This window comes from Hyperolius riggenbachi, chromosome 2 (genome assembly GCF_040937935.1).
Source record: "Hyperolius riggenbachi isolate aHypRig1 chromosome 2, aHypRig1.pri, whole genome shotgun sequence".
Classification (NCBI taxonomy): domain Eukaryota; kingdom Metazoa; phylum Chordata; class Amphibia; order Anura; family Hyperoliidae; genus Hyperolius; species Hyperolius riggenbachi.
Genome location: NC_090647.1, coordinates 414,765,610 through 414,780,891, shown reverse-complemented (window position 1 = coordinate 414,780,891; position 15,282 = coordinate 414,765,610). Strand labels below are relative to the sequence as shown.

Here is a 15,282-nt window from a genome sequence, read left to right as displayed (position 1 = left end):
AACAAGTTTGTGAGGAACTTGGTGGTGAGAAAGCATTTTATTTGAAGGTCCTTCTGAATCAGCCGATTCCTGCATGCCTACGTCCTTGCCATTAAATTCAATAGAGGATGTTCCCTCTTTCCGTGACATTAGGACTCTTTTGGCATTGCAGGCTTTGGATGACAGAGGCACGGCTGGAGTAGATGTAGACCAGATAGTACCTATAATGGTTTCCAATCCTTCATTCTATCCAGTTAATGCCAGGTCTCCTGAGGTTGATACTTTTCAGGACCTTATTGAAAAGGAGCTGACTGATTTGTCGAGGTTATCCAGGGCACCGTCTGACCTCTCAGCCGCCGAGCGGCAGGCTTTGATTTCTCTTCAGAACAATGCTGATATTGTCATCTGCTCGGCGGACAAGGGAGGTGCAGTCGTTGTCCTGGACGCCGTAGACTATCGCTCAGAAGCCCTGAGTCAGTTGGGGGACGCAGATGTGTACATCTTACTCCGAGATCCCACTGTGGATTTCCTAGGTGACCTTCGGGGGCTTTTGGAATTGGGACAAAATATGGGTGTTCTTACTAAACGTTTGTCACAATTTTTATATCCATCACACCCTATTGTCCCTGTGTTCCATCACCTCCCGAAGATTCATCAGCCGGGCGATCCCCCACGGGGCCGCTCAATTCTGGCTGGGATTGGCTCCGTGGGTGAGCTCCTGGGTGAGTGGGTCGATTCACATCTGCAGCCCCTTGGACTTCCTGGATATTTACAGGACACTCGTCATGTTTTGTCCAGTTTTGTAGATTTTGTGTGGGAGGATGAATTTTATTGGGTGACCTTGGATGTCACTTCCTTGTATTCCTCTATTCCACACAAACTTGCCCTAAGGGCCTTAGATTTTCATCTTGGTAAGTATTCAACCTTTGACGTCTCCTTACAAGCCTTTCTTATGAGGGCAGTGGAGTACCTCCTCACGCACAATTATTTTATGTTTGATTCAGGGTTTTATCTCCAGAGATACGGAGCTTCTATGGGGGCCAAGTTTTTCCACTCCCTGGCTAACTTATACATGGGCTGGTGGAAGAAGCTCCGCATCTTTGGAGATGAAAACCTTTTTGCCTCCCATATCATTTGGTATGACAGGTTTATAGATGACTTACTTTTGGTGTGGGGGGTCCTCCCGACCTTCTTGTGGATTTTCTGGATTACGTCAACTGTAACGATCTCAGCCTGAATTTCACCATGAGCCATCCTAACACACGGATTGACTATTTAGATTTGACCTTATGGCCCAGTGCTCACCGGTTAATGTATCTCAAGAGATGGTGCACACCTGCGGTTTGAGGATTGTAGCATACTGCAAATGTGCCTCCTGCTGCACATTTGCGGTTTGCAGAAGCGCTTCTGCCTCATGGTAAAGGATAGGAAAAACGCTCTGAAAAACACTACTTCAGAGCGGTTTGCCAGGCGTTTTTGTTACAGAAGCTGTTCAGTAATACCTTTTATTTTGCAGATCTGCTAGCGGTTTTGGTGTGCACTAAGCCTGACTGGAGATTCCATATCTCATCAAGTTTCTACTAGAACTTATCGTAAGCCCACAGCAGGCAATTCTATCCTGCTTGCAAGCTCTTGCCACCCTAAACATACTATAAATACCATCCCTACAGGAGAATTTTCTTGGGCTGCTCGCAATTGTTCCAGTCCAGCTCATTTGGAGCAAGAATGTAATCTGGTTGAGGACAGACTGAAACAAAGAGGGTACACCAAAAACAGTTAGCTATGGGACGTCGCAGGGGTACTGGGAGACCACGTGGTGAGCTGCTAAAAATCAAAAGTTGCGACAGGGACCGAGACGAAAGGGTGACCTTTGTTACGGAATACAGCCTTGTATTTAATAAAATCACAAATATTGTGTGAAAATATCTTCCAGTGCTGAACTTCCGATTCCAAATTTAAGGCAATTTTGAACAAGGGATGCCGCTTCTCTGCTAGGAGGGCACGTACCTTGGGATCTATCCTTCCCCCAGTTGCTTTCAGTCTCGACTCTCGTCTCGTTCTCCCACCTGGCTTGCCACGGTGGGATCCTACCCCTGCAGCTTCTCAATTTGCAACTATTGCCATTGTCACAGAAAGGGAGTAGTTTTCCCATCAAACAATATGTGAACTGTGACACGAAGTGCACCATTTATGTAATTTCATGTGTATCGTGTCATATTTAATATGTAGGCTGTACTACTCGCAATTTGAGAGCCCGCATAGCTGAACACTATTGCTGCACCAATTGGAAAACTTTTCGAAAGCCAGCAGTATCCAAACATTTTGAAACTGTCCATAAAGGCAATCTTTCTTCTTTTCATTCCAAGGGGTGAAGCGAATAGTGTGCCCTAAAAGATGGGGTGACACACAAAGATTACTCCTAAAGCGGGAAGCTTATTAGATTCATAGAATGGGCACCCGCAGCCCGAGGAGTCTCAATACACGATGGGATTTAAGTTTAGTATATGATTACTGATCCTGCATGTTTGTTTCCCTTTGTCAACACTTTTCTGATATTATTATTTAGTATTTATATAGCGCCAACATCTCACGCAGCGCTGTACAGAGAATATAGTCTTGTCACTAACTGTCCCTCAGAGGAGCTCACAATCTAATCCCTATCATAGTGGTATGTCTATGTATGTATCGTGTAGTGTATTTTATTGTAGTCTAGGGCCAATTTTAGGGGGAAGCCAATTAACTTATCTGTATGTTTTTGGGATGTGGGAGTGTCCGGTGAGTGTCCGGAGGAAACCCACGCAGACATGGGTACATTCAAACTCCTTGCAGATAGTGCCCTGGCTGAGATTCGAACCAGGGCCCCAGCACTGCAGGGCAAGAGCGCTAACTACTATGCCGCCGTGCTGCTATGTGATTGTTTCCTCCTTTTGCGCATCCTGTTAAGCTGACCATACACTGGTCCGATTTGCAGCCGATTCGACAGCAGATTCGATCACTGGGATCGAATCTGCTGCCAATCGTTCGCGCTAAACGCACCCGCCGATCCGATTTCCTCCCAAAATTGGATCGGTCCGTCGATCGCGCCGTGCGGGTTACTTCCGTCGATCGCCCGCGGGTAGGGAGTGCGTCGCTAGCGGCAGCCGATCCGATACAGTTATACATTACCTGAACCTGGCTCCCGGGCATCTTCTCCGCGTCTTCGCGCTGCACCGCTCTTGCTTCCATCCCAGCATACATTAACTTCCTGTGTCACTCCAGTGACCAGGAAGTTCAGATAGAGGGCGCTCTATTTGAACTTCCTGGTCACGGAGTGACACAGTGTATGCTGGGATGCGGTGCGGGGTGCAGCGCGGAGAAGAGGACCCGGAGCCAGCTTCAGGTAATGTATACAGGGGGGGGGGGGGGGGTTGGGCAGGCGGCAGCGGCGGCTCCACAGATTGTGATCGGTTTCAGGCTGAAATCGATTCACAATCTGTTTGCAGTAAAGGCAGCCATACGATCCCTCTCTGATCAGATTCGATCAGATAGGGATCTGTCAGCTGGTCGATCTAATGGCAAATCGACCAGTGTATGGCTACCTTAATACTATAGACAAAAATGCTTTTCTTCCAGTGGTGACTTTTTTTACATTACTTTTAAGATTTTTTAATAATGCTATTGATTGCAAAATCTTTTGTACATTTATATGTTGTATGTATTTGTAATGTCCCTTTAAGGTGTTGGCTGGTTGAGGTATAGGATGGAGCTTACCCTCCTCCCACCTACATATAGCCTCCCCTTACAGGGCAGATTGTAGGCCTGACACGCATCAGTTGATCCTGTGGTTTTATTACACTTGTCATGTGGAGTTCCTAAATAAAGAATACCAGTGTTTTGTTCAACCACTGCTTGGCTTGTGGATCCTTTTGTTTACATTTATCCCTAATCTAACACCAGCGCACAACTACGTTACTGTGCATGATCCGTGGCAGCCTGCAGCGATCTGCGTCGGCTCGGAAGTCATGTTAGTCTATGGTGATGTGGAGTTTTTAAAAAAGTTGACGATTTTTACAATACGCTTCCATGCACTTCTGCATACCCCGAAGCAGGAAGTGACTGCAATTGCGCTTCCTGCTTAGCTGGTGGCATGACAGGGAACACCGCATACTAATGCAGTGTTCCCTGAAGGCCTGTTTTCGGCGGTGCGATGTAGCGGGTGCACCTCACCGCTGACGCCGGTTTGCTGTGTGAAACAGGCCCGGGGCTTGTGTTTCAAAAACAATATCGTTATTTCAGTTTACAGTAACAACAATAAGGGAAAATTCTCTTTTACTTCTTTTTGTTCTAATGTACTTAAAGGGTTGCCTTACCTCTGTTTGCACAAACAAGTCTGGTGATTAGAGATTCAAATTTCATGTAGATGTTATGAACTTGGACCAATAAAAATTGACAGGAAGTTTTTCTGATGCAATTTGAAGCTGCATAGAATTTACTTAAAAATTTAAATGCAAGTAAAAATGATTTGCATCTCATTGATCATCCCTACTAGTCATCATAGCAGACTGAAACGCGTACTTATGAAATTGCCACCAGGAGACTTGGGCACAGGATACAGCCGATATACCACTCATCCTGCTCCTGCACAAGTCCCAGCGGCGTTAATTACTATTCCCCCTCCAGGTCGACGTGGATAGTAGGGAATGATGTTACTTCAGCTTCCAGTTATTGCTGGCGGCCGAATTACAGTGTTTTAAAAGTAACTTTAGCTCCGTCTTCTGATGGCACAGAAGTTACTCACTGTGCACCGCTATAGCCGTGATTCCTACCACGGTCTATGGTGGCACCGGCTGCGCCCAAATCTTCAGCGCTGTTATTACAGTGCTCAGACAAACACCCATTTAGCGTTTCTAGCTAGGGACTCCCTGCAGTGTCTCATATGTTCATAATTACATATGCACAGCCTTACAAAATAAGCATGTAGAAAAATGAGCACTAAATGTATTGCTAGGTCTAAAGTTGAAGACAAATGCTACAGAATTATTATTATTAAGCATGTTTATTGCATTGACATTTTCACAACATACACTGAACAAACAGTATCACTAAAAGTCTCAGTCTAATGTCCCTGCCATTGTCCCAGTCCAGTTTTCAAAGAGACAAATGTACTTACCAGTTGGTTTTTAGGATGTGGAGGGATACGAGAATGCCTGGAGAAAACCCACACAAACATGAGAAGAACACACTAACTCCCTGCAAGTAAAGTGAGCCCATAGCAAAGCAAGCCAAGTTTACTGATCAGTACACCTCCATGCTGCCAAAATATAAGTAGACTTGCATTGTGCATATATACAGCTGATCTAATTGTTTAGGCCTTTGTAGACATTGCTAGCCAAGTGCGTGAAGGGGTGGATTGGGGGGGAGGGGGTAACTGGAAAGAGAACCTGATCACTATTCCTCTGGTAAGCTAGTTCTGTTGGTGTCTTTCCACATTTTTTCCATAAAAAGGACAGCATGGCTAAACGGTTTGTCTCTATTTGTAGAACAGCTGGTGGATGGGAATCCCTGAGGGTTGTTGGATCATGCCTGCACTTTCAACTGCCCTTAGATGTCGGTAAACAGAAGTATAAGATCACTGAAAACACAGCAGAGGATAATGAATGGATGGGAACAATCCAGGTAGGGTTTCGGGTTTTTTTTTTTTGCCCCAATTCATGCATACGCGTGTGCGTACGCACGCACGCACGCACGCACGCACGCACACACACACACACACACACACACACACACGCCACTGTACAAGCACTAGATTCTTAGCAGAGGCGGTAGTTCTTATCCCACTCGGCTGAGTTTAGTGTGCACAGCTTTCTCTTTTTTTGACAGCTCGCTAGTATATAACAATGACTATATTCATATTATAGCTTTGAATAAGCTAGAACTACCTGTTTCCTACAGCTGATCTGGTTTCATTATATTTGAAGAGTGCCTTAAAAGAGAAAGTCATTGGGCTGCCACTATTACACTCCTACTAGGACATACAGTACATGACAAACTCTGGCCACTGGGCCAAATCTGACCCTCACAGCCATTACATTTGGCCCTCAAGTGGTTTCCCAGTTTTGCGTTATGTTTGGCCCACTCTCTAGACCACCAGTGAAGCTATATTGAGGTGAAGCCCTATAACACCAGGGAAGCCATATGAGGGAGGTAGGGGAAAAGCCCTAAGCACTAGGAAACTGTATAAGGGAGGGTGGGGGCCTCTAGACACCAGGGAACTTTATAGGGGAAGGAGGACCACTAGACACCAGGGAACTGTATAGGAGTTGGAGGGGAGGGGGATTTGACACCTGGGAACTTTATAAGAAGGTGGGCAGTAGACAGTGAGGTTGGCCGCGACTACGTTCCAGTGTACAATTTTGGCCCACTTTGTGTTTGAGACCCCTGTACTTGGATGTCCTCCTCTACCTGTCACAGCTCTAGCTTGCCACCACACTCCCTGATAGTGAGATAAGACCTGCACCCTGTACCAAATGCCAATCCCTACTGTGGAGGGAATGTAGTCACATGGGAAGTGTATATATATGATGTGACTTTATCAGGACCTGTGAGAGTGCCAGTCACTACCATGTAGTATAGTGTAGCTGTCTACACTAGTGGCTATTTTTTTTTTTTCTTCTTATCTTCAACTTTATTATTTGCCACTTGCCCTATAGTCAATCCTTTTTTTAACCACTTGTGGGAATTGTTATGGGAATGAGCAGTGGCAGATTCCATCATAGGTTGCCCCTAGGGCCTAGTTATCTACTGCCCTATTCAGGGGCTCATGGAAATGGAGATGAACTCCTTATTCATGGCTAGAGTTGGCCCTGCTTAGGAGAACTCACGGAGAAGCATGTGATCAGTTTGATCAACTGATAGATTTGTAAGGTCCTGATTTGCAGGTCTTGATCATGTGTTAAACCAGGAAGTCATCACAGCAAATCAGAACCTTACAAATCTATCAGCTGATCAAACGGATCACATGCTTCTCCATGAATTCTCCTCAGGGCCATCCCTATTCATGGCTTCTATCAGCCCCCTGCAGCCACCCTATGCCTGCGCCTTCACTAAGCGATTCTCCAGTCCACCCCAGCGATGGCCACTGTACATGCACGGCTGCGTATGTCCTCAATCATGCTTTGTCACAGCGTGGACACAGGGCAGCTGCAGGGGGCTGGTAGAACCCCCAGGTAAGTTAAACTCTCTTTTTTCAATTCAGTTTAGGTTCACTTTAAGTAATAAACTGGGTGTTTTACTGTGTATGATAAAACTGCTGAGGCAGACTGATGCAACAATTGCAGAGCCTACACGTCACCATAGAAATGTACTGTGTCCACTGACTTCATGTCCAAATAAATCCATGCTGAAGTGTGCTAGCATTGTGCAATGCATTATTAAGGATAGCTATAACTGGTTCCATATAGGAGAACTAGAAACACAGTACTGTACTAGCGATGTATTATCTTCCAAAAAAAAAAAAAAATAGTACTTAAAAAAATAAATAATTTTTAGGAGTCGAAAGATAAATATAATTGTTTATCTCATCAGTTTATTTTCACCTCAAGTTCACTTTAACTTGCTTTAACACATTTTGCGGGTGAATTTAACATGTACAAATAGAGTACATTCTTGATATCCTCTAACAACAGCACTGCATTTAGCTATACAACATCTCATTGTGTATTTATATAGGGCACACATCTTCCTCAAGGCTTTATATAGTCATGCCACTAGCTGTCCCTCAAGAGCACTCAGTGTAACCTATGTAACGTATAACCTACGTCCTTAAAATATTTGAAGGCCAAATTTGAGCCTTAGTTGTTTGGCGATGTAGGGGAAAACCCCCACAAACACGACAAAATACAAGGACAAGACACAGAACATATATATCCCGCTTTTCTCCTGGCGGACTCAAAGCGCCAGGGCTGCAGCCACGACAGCACACTCTGTAAGCAGTGCCCTTGGGCAAGTATACTGTAGTCTTGCCCAAGTTCTTCTCACTAAATAGGTGCTGGCTTACTGAACAGAAGGAGCTGAGATCCAAACCCAGGTCTCCTGTGTCACAGGCAGAGCCCTTAACCAGTACACTATCCAGCCACTGTGACTGGAACATGCAAACTCCATGCAGATAATGTCCTGACTGCAAGCCACTATGTGAGGCTCCAGGTGTATTATATTCTGTTATATATTTACCACTTTGAACCAGGCTGGTTAAAAAAGCACCTTTTAATCTAACAAATAACATTCTGATACTGGTAAAGAAATGGACAACAGAGTAAAGCCAAATAATGTTTTAATGTTATACAAACCAAGTGAATAAAAGAAAGCTTTTTTGATGACCCTTTCAGTCATTATGAGACTTACCTGCTTTGCTAATTTAGAAATCTTCATAGCACACTGACATTGTATTATTCATTATTTTTTAATGGCAGCAAATAGCAAATATGATGCCAAAGCATTACAATAGGGGTTCTGCTTGTGTGAGCACTTGCTAAACAAACAGGATCATAGGGCAACCCTCTATGAGATTTATGACGTTTGCATTGGAAGTTCCCTGTAAACAGCCAGCTGCAGAGGCACAAGGACCTAAGGCCTAGGACACAGCGGACAAAGGGCATATGTGCACCTTGCCTCACAGGAGAGGCAGCAAAGATTTCTATCATCTGGCGAGAAGATTGCACACTATAAGTGTCGTGTGGACTGTTTGCTCCACTTACAGAGAACCCCAGGCGAACCTGAAGGAAAAAATTAGATATTTATCAAAAAAATATAAAGCCTCTGGGTCCTCCACATACTTCTGGAGACCACCGCCTCTGCCAAGGACCCTTTTGAAGATTCAGATCACGCTCCTGTTTATGCACAAACGTGGCTGTGCTGCACCGTGCTACCTGTGGCTGAGCTGCTCTGGCTTAGTGCTAGGAGCAGCCGTATGTGAGCAAGGTGCAGCATGGAACACACATGCATGAATAGGGGCGCAGACACGTAAAAGTGGGATATGTTCAAATCTAGGGGTTTTGTACGCCAACAGTGGGGACAAAAAGGACGTGGGAAGCTTCGGCAGGATTTAGAGGCTTCCCTCTTCTTAGAAATCTAATGCTGGGTACACACGTTGCGATTTCCCGCTCGATCCGCGGGATCGATCGATTATTTCCGGCATGTTCGATTCGGTTTCAGTCGATACAGCCGTCGATTTTACATGATAAGTATGCAAAATCGACGGCTGTATCGAACGAAACTGAATCGAACATGTCGTAAATAATCAATCCATCCCGCTCAATCCCACGGATCGAGCGGGAAATCGCGACGTGTGTACCCAGCATAATTTTTTTTAGATTGTCTCGCCTCGGGTACACTTTAACACTATTTTTGTCTCAGATCTTCTGTTACATTATCACAATACACAAGCATCCTCAATCAATGATACAGAGAACTGAGAGGACTGTGCAGGTTTGGTTTACTCCTTCACCCCACCCCACCAGTTTAATTGTCTTTCGACTACTACATAAACTTGTTTGGTTCAGGTCAGCAATAGAAACATGTTTGTCAATGGATAAGACAGGATGAGAGGATGAGAAAGACATGGGCACAAAAACAAAGGCTTTTAGCTCTGCACAGTCATGTCCCCTGCAGAGCCCCCTGACAAGGCTTTCCATTACGGTAAATGTCCTCAGGATTGACAGTTGTCACCAACAAGCACTGAATTATCCTATGGAAAAGAAGATTCTGCTTGTATGAGCTCTAGAAATTTTTTTGAAGAAGAAGACAGTGCAGGCAGTGTAGAATGGTGGCAGGAAATTTAAAGTTCAGAGGGTAGTTGGGGTCAAAGCAATTCCATTCATAACCAGGTCATCTTGGTGCAGCATTGGGCATTCCATTATTAAAGCCTGGTACACACCATGCAATTTTCCGTCAGATAGATGGGTCAAATAGATAACTTTCGACAGGTCCAATCTGATTTCTGATAATTTTTCTGATCGATTTGCATAGAAGTGATCAGAAAATCGATCAGAAATCCGATCCGATCTGTCGGAAATTATCTATCGACCCATCTATCTGATGGGAAATTGCATGATGTATCATTTTCTATACAATTATCTATCTGGCAGGTAAATCTAATACACGGCTCGATTTTGCCGCTCGATTCTCCCGTCCGAACGGTTCCCCGCTCTATTCCGCAGCCGATTTTCTTATTTTCCGCTCATTTTTCTTATCTTTTTCCATTGTCCTCAATGCGGAATCAAGCGCGGAAACGATCGGGCAGGAGATCAGACATGTCGGATATTTATCTATCGAGCCATCTAAATGGCTCAGAATAGAGCCGTGTATTCATTCCCAGCATAACAGAAAATCTAACAGAAAATTGTATGGTGTGTACCTAGCAGACTCCCAACATAAAAATGTAAAGTGTGTAGCTTAATAATTCCAAAGACAATGGAATTATCTGATGTGAAATTGCATGGTGTGTACCAGGCTTTAAGGTGAGTGTAAAGCCTGGTACACACCATGCAATTTCCCGTCAGATAGATGGGTCAAATAGATAATTTCCGACAGGTCCGACCTGATTTCTGAAAAACAGAAAAACTAACGGCAATCCAATCGGATCTGACGGAAATGATCTATCGACCCATCTATCTGATGGGAAATTGCATGGTGTGTACAAGGCATTAGGGTAGGATGATGGAACAGCCAAAATGTCATTAGTGAAGTTGTTATATTCTGATCTGGAATGCAGCAAAGTTCATAATGGTAGTACATGATTGAATAAGGCTTGGAAGACCATCGTATATACGGGACCTACCTTGAATTTGTCTTGTACACCACATGACTTCTGGAACAAGTCCTCGGAGAGGCACCAATTTCACCAAAGTCCTTTCTTTTATCCTGTCATAATAAAATGGTATCATCAGAAAAATTGTGTGGGCAGGATCAGTGCTATTAAAGGGTACCTGAGATGGGCCCACAGGAATAAAATATACATACCTGGTGCTTCGTCCAGCCCCCTCAGGCCTGACTGCTCCCAAGGCGTCCTCTTCCGACTGCCCATTCGCCCGCTACTGACCCTGGAAAATATGGCAGTCGGCGCATGCGCTATCCGCCCAGGTGCATTCCCCTGTCTCGCCAGGAGCGTTCTGTGCAGTAGTACTGTGTAGGCGCAGAGCACTACTGACGATGTGAACATGGCAGGAGTGTGCGGCTGTGCCACGAATGCGCAGTTGGCCCCGGACTGGAGGACTTTTCGGGTCCAAGTGCAGGTGAACGGGAAGACAGAAGAGGAAGGCATAGGAGTGATCAGGCCAGAGGGGGCAGGAGGAAACCCCAGGTATGTATATTTTATTCCTTAGAGGTGGTTAGTATGAGGCTAAATATATCAGGTGAACTGGGCGTGCCAACTCATCTGGTTAAGCTGATAAGATCACTATATGACGGCCAAGAAGCCACAGTGCGAACACCCTATGGAGACACGGATTGGTTAAAAATTGGTAAAGGTGTGAGGCAAGGTTGTATCCTATCCCCCTTCCTGTTTAATATTTACGCCGAAGTGATTATGAGAAAATTGGATCTTGAGGAAAAAGAAATTGGCGTGAAAATTGGTGGACGAAACATCAGTAACCTTCGGTATGCTGATGACACAACTCTCCTCTGGCCTGCAGAATCTGGTTAATCGAATCAAAGATGAAAGTGCAAAGTTCGGCCTCCACCTGAATATCAAAAAGACCAAGATCATGACAACAGTAGGTGACGGCAATATCAAGATAGCAGTTGACAATGAAAAGATTGAGTGTGTGCAGAAATTCACCTTCCTCAGCTTTCAGATCAATCGGAATGGTGATTGTAGTCATGAAATAAAACGTCGGATAACCCTCGGCAGCAATGCGATGGTAAGCATGAACCAAGTATGGAAAAGCAAAAACATTAGCATTACGACCAAATGTAGACTGGTTCATGCCATTGTTTTCCCCATAACCATGTATGGCTGCAAAAGTTGGACCCTAAGAAAAGCAGATAGAAGAAAAATCGACTCCTTCGAGTGGTGCTGGCGACGGTTGCTTCGCATTCCATGGACAGCAAGAATGACGAACAAAGAAGTATTGGAACGTATAAGACCAGACATGTCACTGGAAGGCAAGATCACCAGACTCAGACTCACATATTTCGGCCACGTGATGCGATCAAATTCCTTAGAGAAAGACCTAATGCTAAGACTGATCAGTGGCAAAAGGCGACAAGGCCACCAGAGAACGCGTTGGCTTGACACCATCAAAGCTGACACAGGACTGGCAGAAATGGTACAAAATCGGACAGCGTGGAGAGAGCTAACCCATAGAATCACCAAGAGTTGGACACGACTGAATGGATAACATCATCATCATCAAATATATCATGAGATTCACTCAACAATAAACTGCTATAAAAAAGTAAACAAAAACAAACACCAGGTTTCAGCATGCAGCCATTCAACTGAATTCATTTTCTCAGCAAAGCAGGATCCGTATGGAGCTTGTGTAGTGACCATTGACCTGCAACAGCCACCAGCCTGTAAGCATCCTACATGTGCTGTGTTTTTATGTAGCAATGTTTGACACCAGAGAGACAACACATGGAATCAATAACAGGCTGTGGTGACATCATGTCCTAAAGGCATTACAACTCTATTAATAGCTGGGATACCCTTCCCATGTGCCCCTTGTGTGCCCTGGGCAGTGTCATCCTAGGTAATTCAGCTTACACCCCTCAAGGGATCAACTCAAAATCAGAGAAAGCTCCTAAGGATTAAACCTCTGCATTGGTAATTAACTAGCTATTTCTGAATGTACCATTGTTTACTACTCTAACTGCACCATGCTTTAACACAATACTATTCAGGATTTTAGCAGCCTCATTCTCCTTCACATCAAGCACACAACTGTGATTGCATCAAAGGAGGGGAAAACAAGTAAGAATTGTCTGCCTGTATTTGCTATACTAATTATCTAGAATGTAGTGTCATAATGATGGCAACATTGATTTGCAAATAGGGATTTATTTTCTGAGTGCGCATTTTACATACAGAATTTATTTTACAGTAGTAAAGATGCCGACTTGGCGGCTGGCCGATCGACCATCCGATTAGATTATAATCGAAATGGATAAAAATCGGTGCCGCCAAGTGGATGCCTGACCGACAATGCGACCAATTTCGGGTCGAAAATTGGTTGCATTCTCGATCACGCAAGCTGCAAGATGTTGGGCTGACTTGCTCGATCGGGTGCGCAGCGGGAATGGCATGCGATTTCACGACGATCGACAAACACGACGAAAGCCCCAGCGCTGTCCCCCCTAATGTGAAATGTCTCACCGGTGCCCAGTGTAAAGTATACATTACCTGTCTGTGGCCTGCGCTTGTGACATCACACACACGTGCCCTTACTAAGACACCACGTGGGGAGTGCGTGGATGCAGAATGGAAAGTGCCTGGAGCAGCGAAGGGACAAGCGCAGGCCACGGACAGCTAATGTATACTTTACACTAGGCAACTAGAGGACATTTTACATTAGGGGACAGCGTTGGGGTGGTGGATGCGGCGCACAAGACCTATTCCAGATCGATTTCAGCATGAAATTGATCAGGAATCGGCCTGAGGTGTATGGGCAGCTGACAGATCTCTCTCTAATCAGATTCGATTAGTGAGAGCTTTGTCTCTTGGTCGAATCTGCCCATCATCGCTAGATGTATGGGTACCTTAATGGTCCCATACACTGAGCCGATTAGCGGCCGATCCATTGAAATCGATCGATCGCAAATCGATTGACCGGCCGATCGATTTGCGGCCGATTTTGATCGATTTCAATCGATCTGACATGCTGGAAAATCTAGGCCGATCTGTTGAGATTGCTTATCACTTTGCATTGGACCTAATGGAAATCTGATGGCAAAAATGCCATCAGATCGATTTTCAATAGATTTCATACTGAAATCTATTGGAAATCTGTTCCTAGTAAAAAGTGTTCCTAAACACATCAGAAAGATCAGAAATCTATCTGATGATCTATCTGCTGCTAATCTAACGAGTGTATGGCCACCTTTACACTAGGAGACCAACCAATATTATTATATATATATAATATTATTATTATTATAATCAAATTGGATTAAAATCGGTGCTGCTAAGTGCATGCCCGACTGACAAAGCGACCAATTTCGGGACATGTTGGAAAATGTCGGGCCGAGGTTGGTTGGTCGGGTGCGCGGCCGTACGGTGTCCGAATTGCAAAAGAGCGACAAGACGACGAAACCCCCGCCACTGCAATGTATAAATGTATGTAGTGTAGTGTATTTATACATTACCTGTCTGGCGTCAGCCTCCATGCGGTTTCCGTCCCTCTCGCAGGGTTCTGCATACACGCTGGCGGCACTCTGATGTCACGAAGGTGCATAGCGGCTGACGTCAGACGCTATGCGCCGCTAGCGTGTATGCGGCTTACCTGGCAAGATGGACGGATGGACCTGGCGAGCTGCTACAGGACAGGTAATGTATAAATGCACTACATTACATACATTTATACATTTTGGGGGCAGCGGCGGGGCGGGCAGCGGCGGCTCAGCCGATTCCCTGATGATTTCATGCTGAAATCAGACGGGAATCGGCCTGTGTGTATCTGAAGATTCAATTAGCGACAAATGTATCTCTAATCAGATTCGATTAGAGGTAAATTTGTCTCGTGGTCGAATCTGCCCATATTCGTTCTAATGTATCGGCACCTTGCAGGTGTGTACACATGCAAAGATTGTCACCTGTGATCAGGACTCGATCCCTCAGGTAACAAGGTGAGAGCTGGAGTGCTGTACAGACACGTTGCTAGGCTACAGCTCCGCAATGCATTCTAATGCTGTTGAGGGCGGACAGGGGATGGGTAAGGTCGGTATGGCACAGTATCCTTTCACACTAAATCAGTTGCTGTGAATTATAACTGAGCGGACAACTGATGTGCAGCCCAAGTGAAGGCGACATCCATGTTTCCCTATGGTTCAGTTCATATTATATGCACTTTAATTGAAAGCTTTTTTTTTTCTTCTACAATGCACTGATATGGAGTAACTGATCAGTTAAAATGCATCAGTTTTTCAGGATACATTGTGAAAGAAGTTTAAGATGGACAATGCACTCAGCTGAGATGGTCCTCCTCTCCAGATCTCTTGGTGCCGCATCAGGGCAGCTATCCCTACACTAGATACTTGGGAATTTGCCACAACTGGCCGCCTTGGGTAACAACACTCTAGCATGTGTACTGGACTGCAGGATTTATTGAA

The 15,282-nt window shown here is 44.9% G+C and overlaps 1 long non-coding RNA gene across 1 annotated transcript in view; it reads right to left on the bottom strand.

The window, feature by feature from the left end:
- Window positions 1–10,801: 10,801 nt before the first annotated feature.
- The window catches only part of LOC137544524 (uncharacterized), a 266,952-nt gene continuing 262,471 nt past the window's right edge, over window positions 10,802–15,282 (bottom strand). Inside the window, exon 3 of the long non-coding RNA XR_011025895.1 lies at window positions 10,802–10,875. This is a non-coding gene — a long non-coding RNA (uncharacterized lncRNA). The remainder of the gene's footprint in view (window positions 10,876–15,282) is intronic.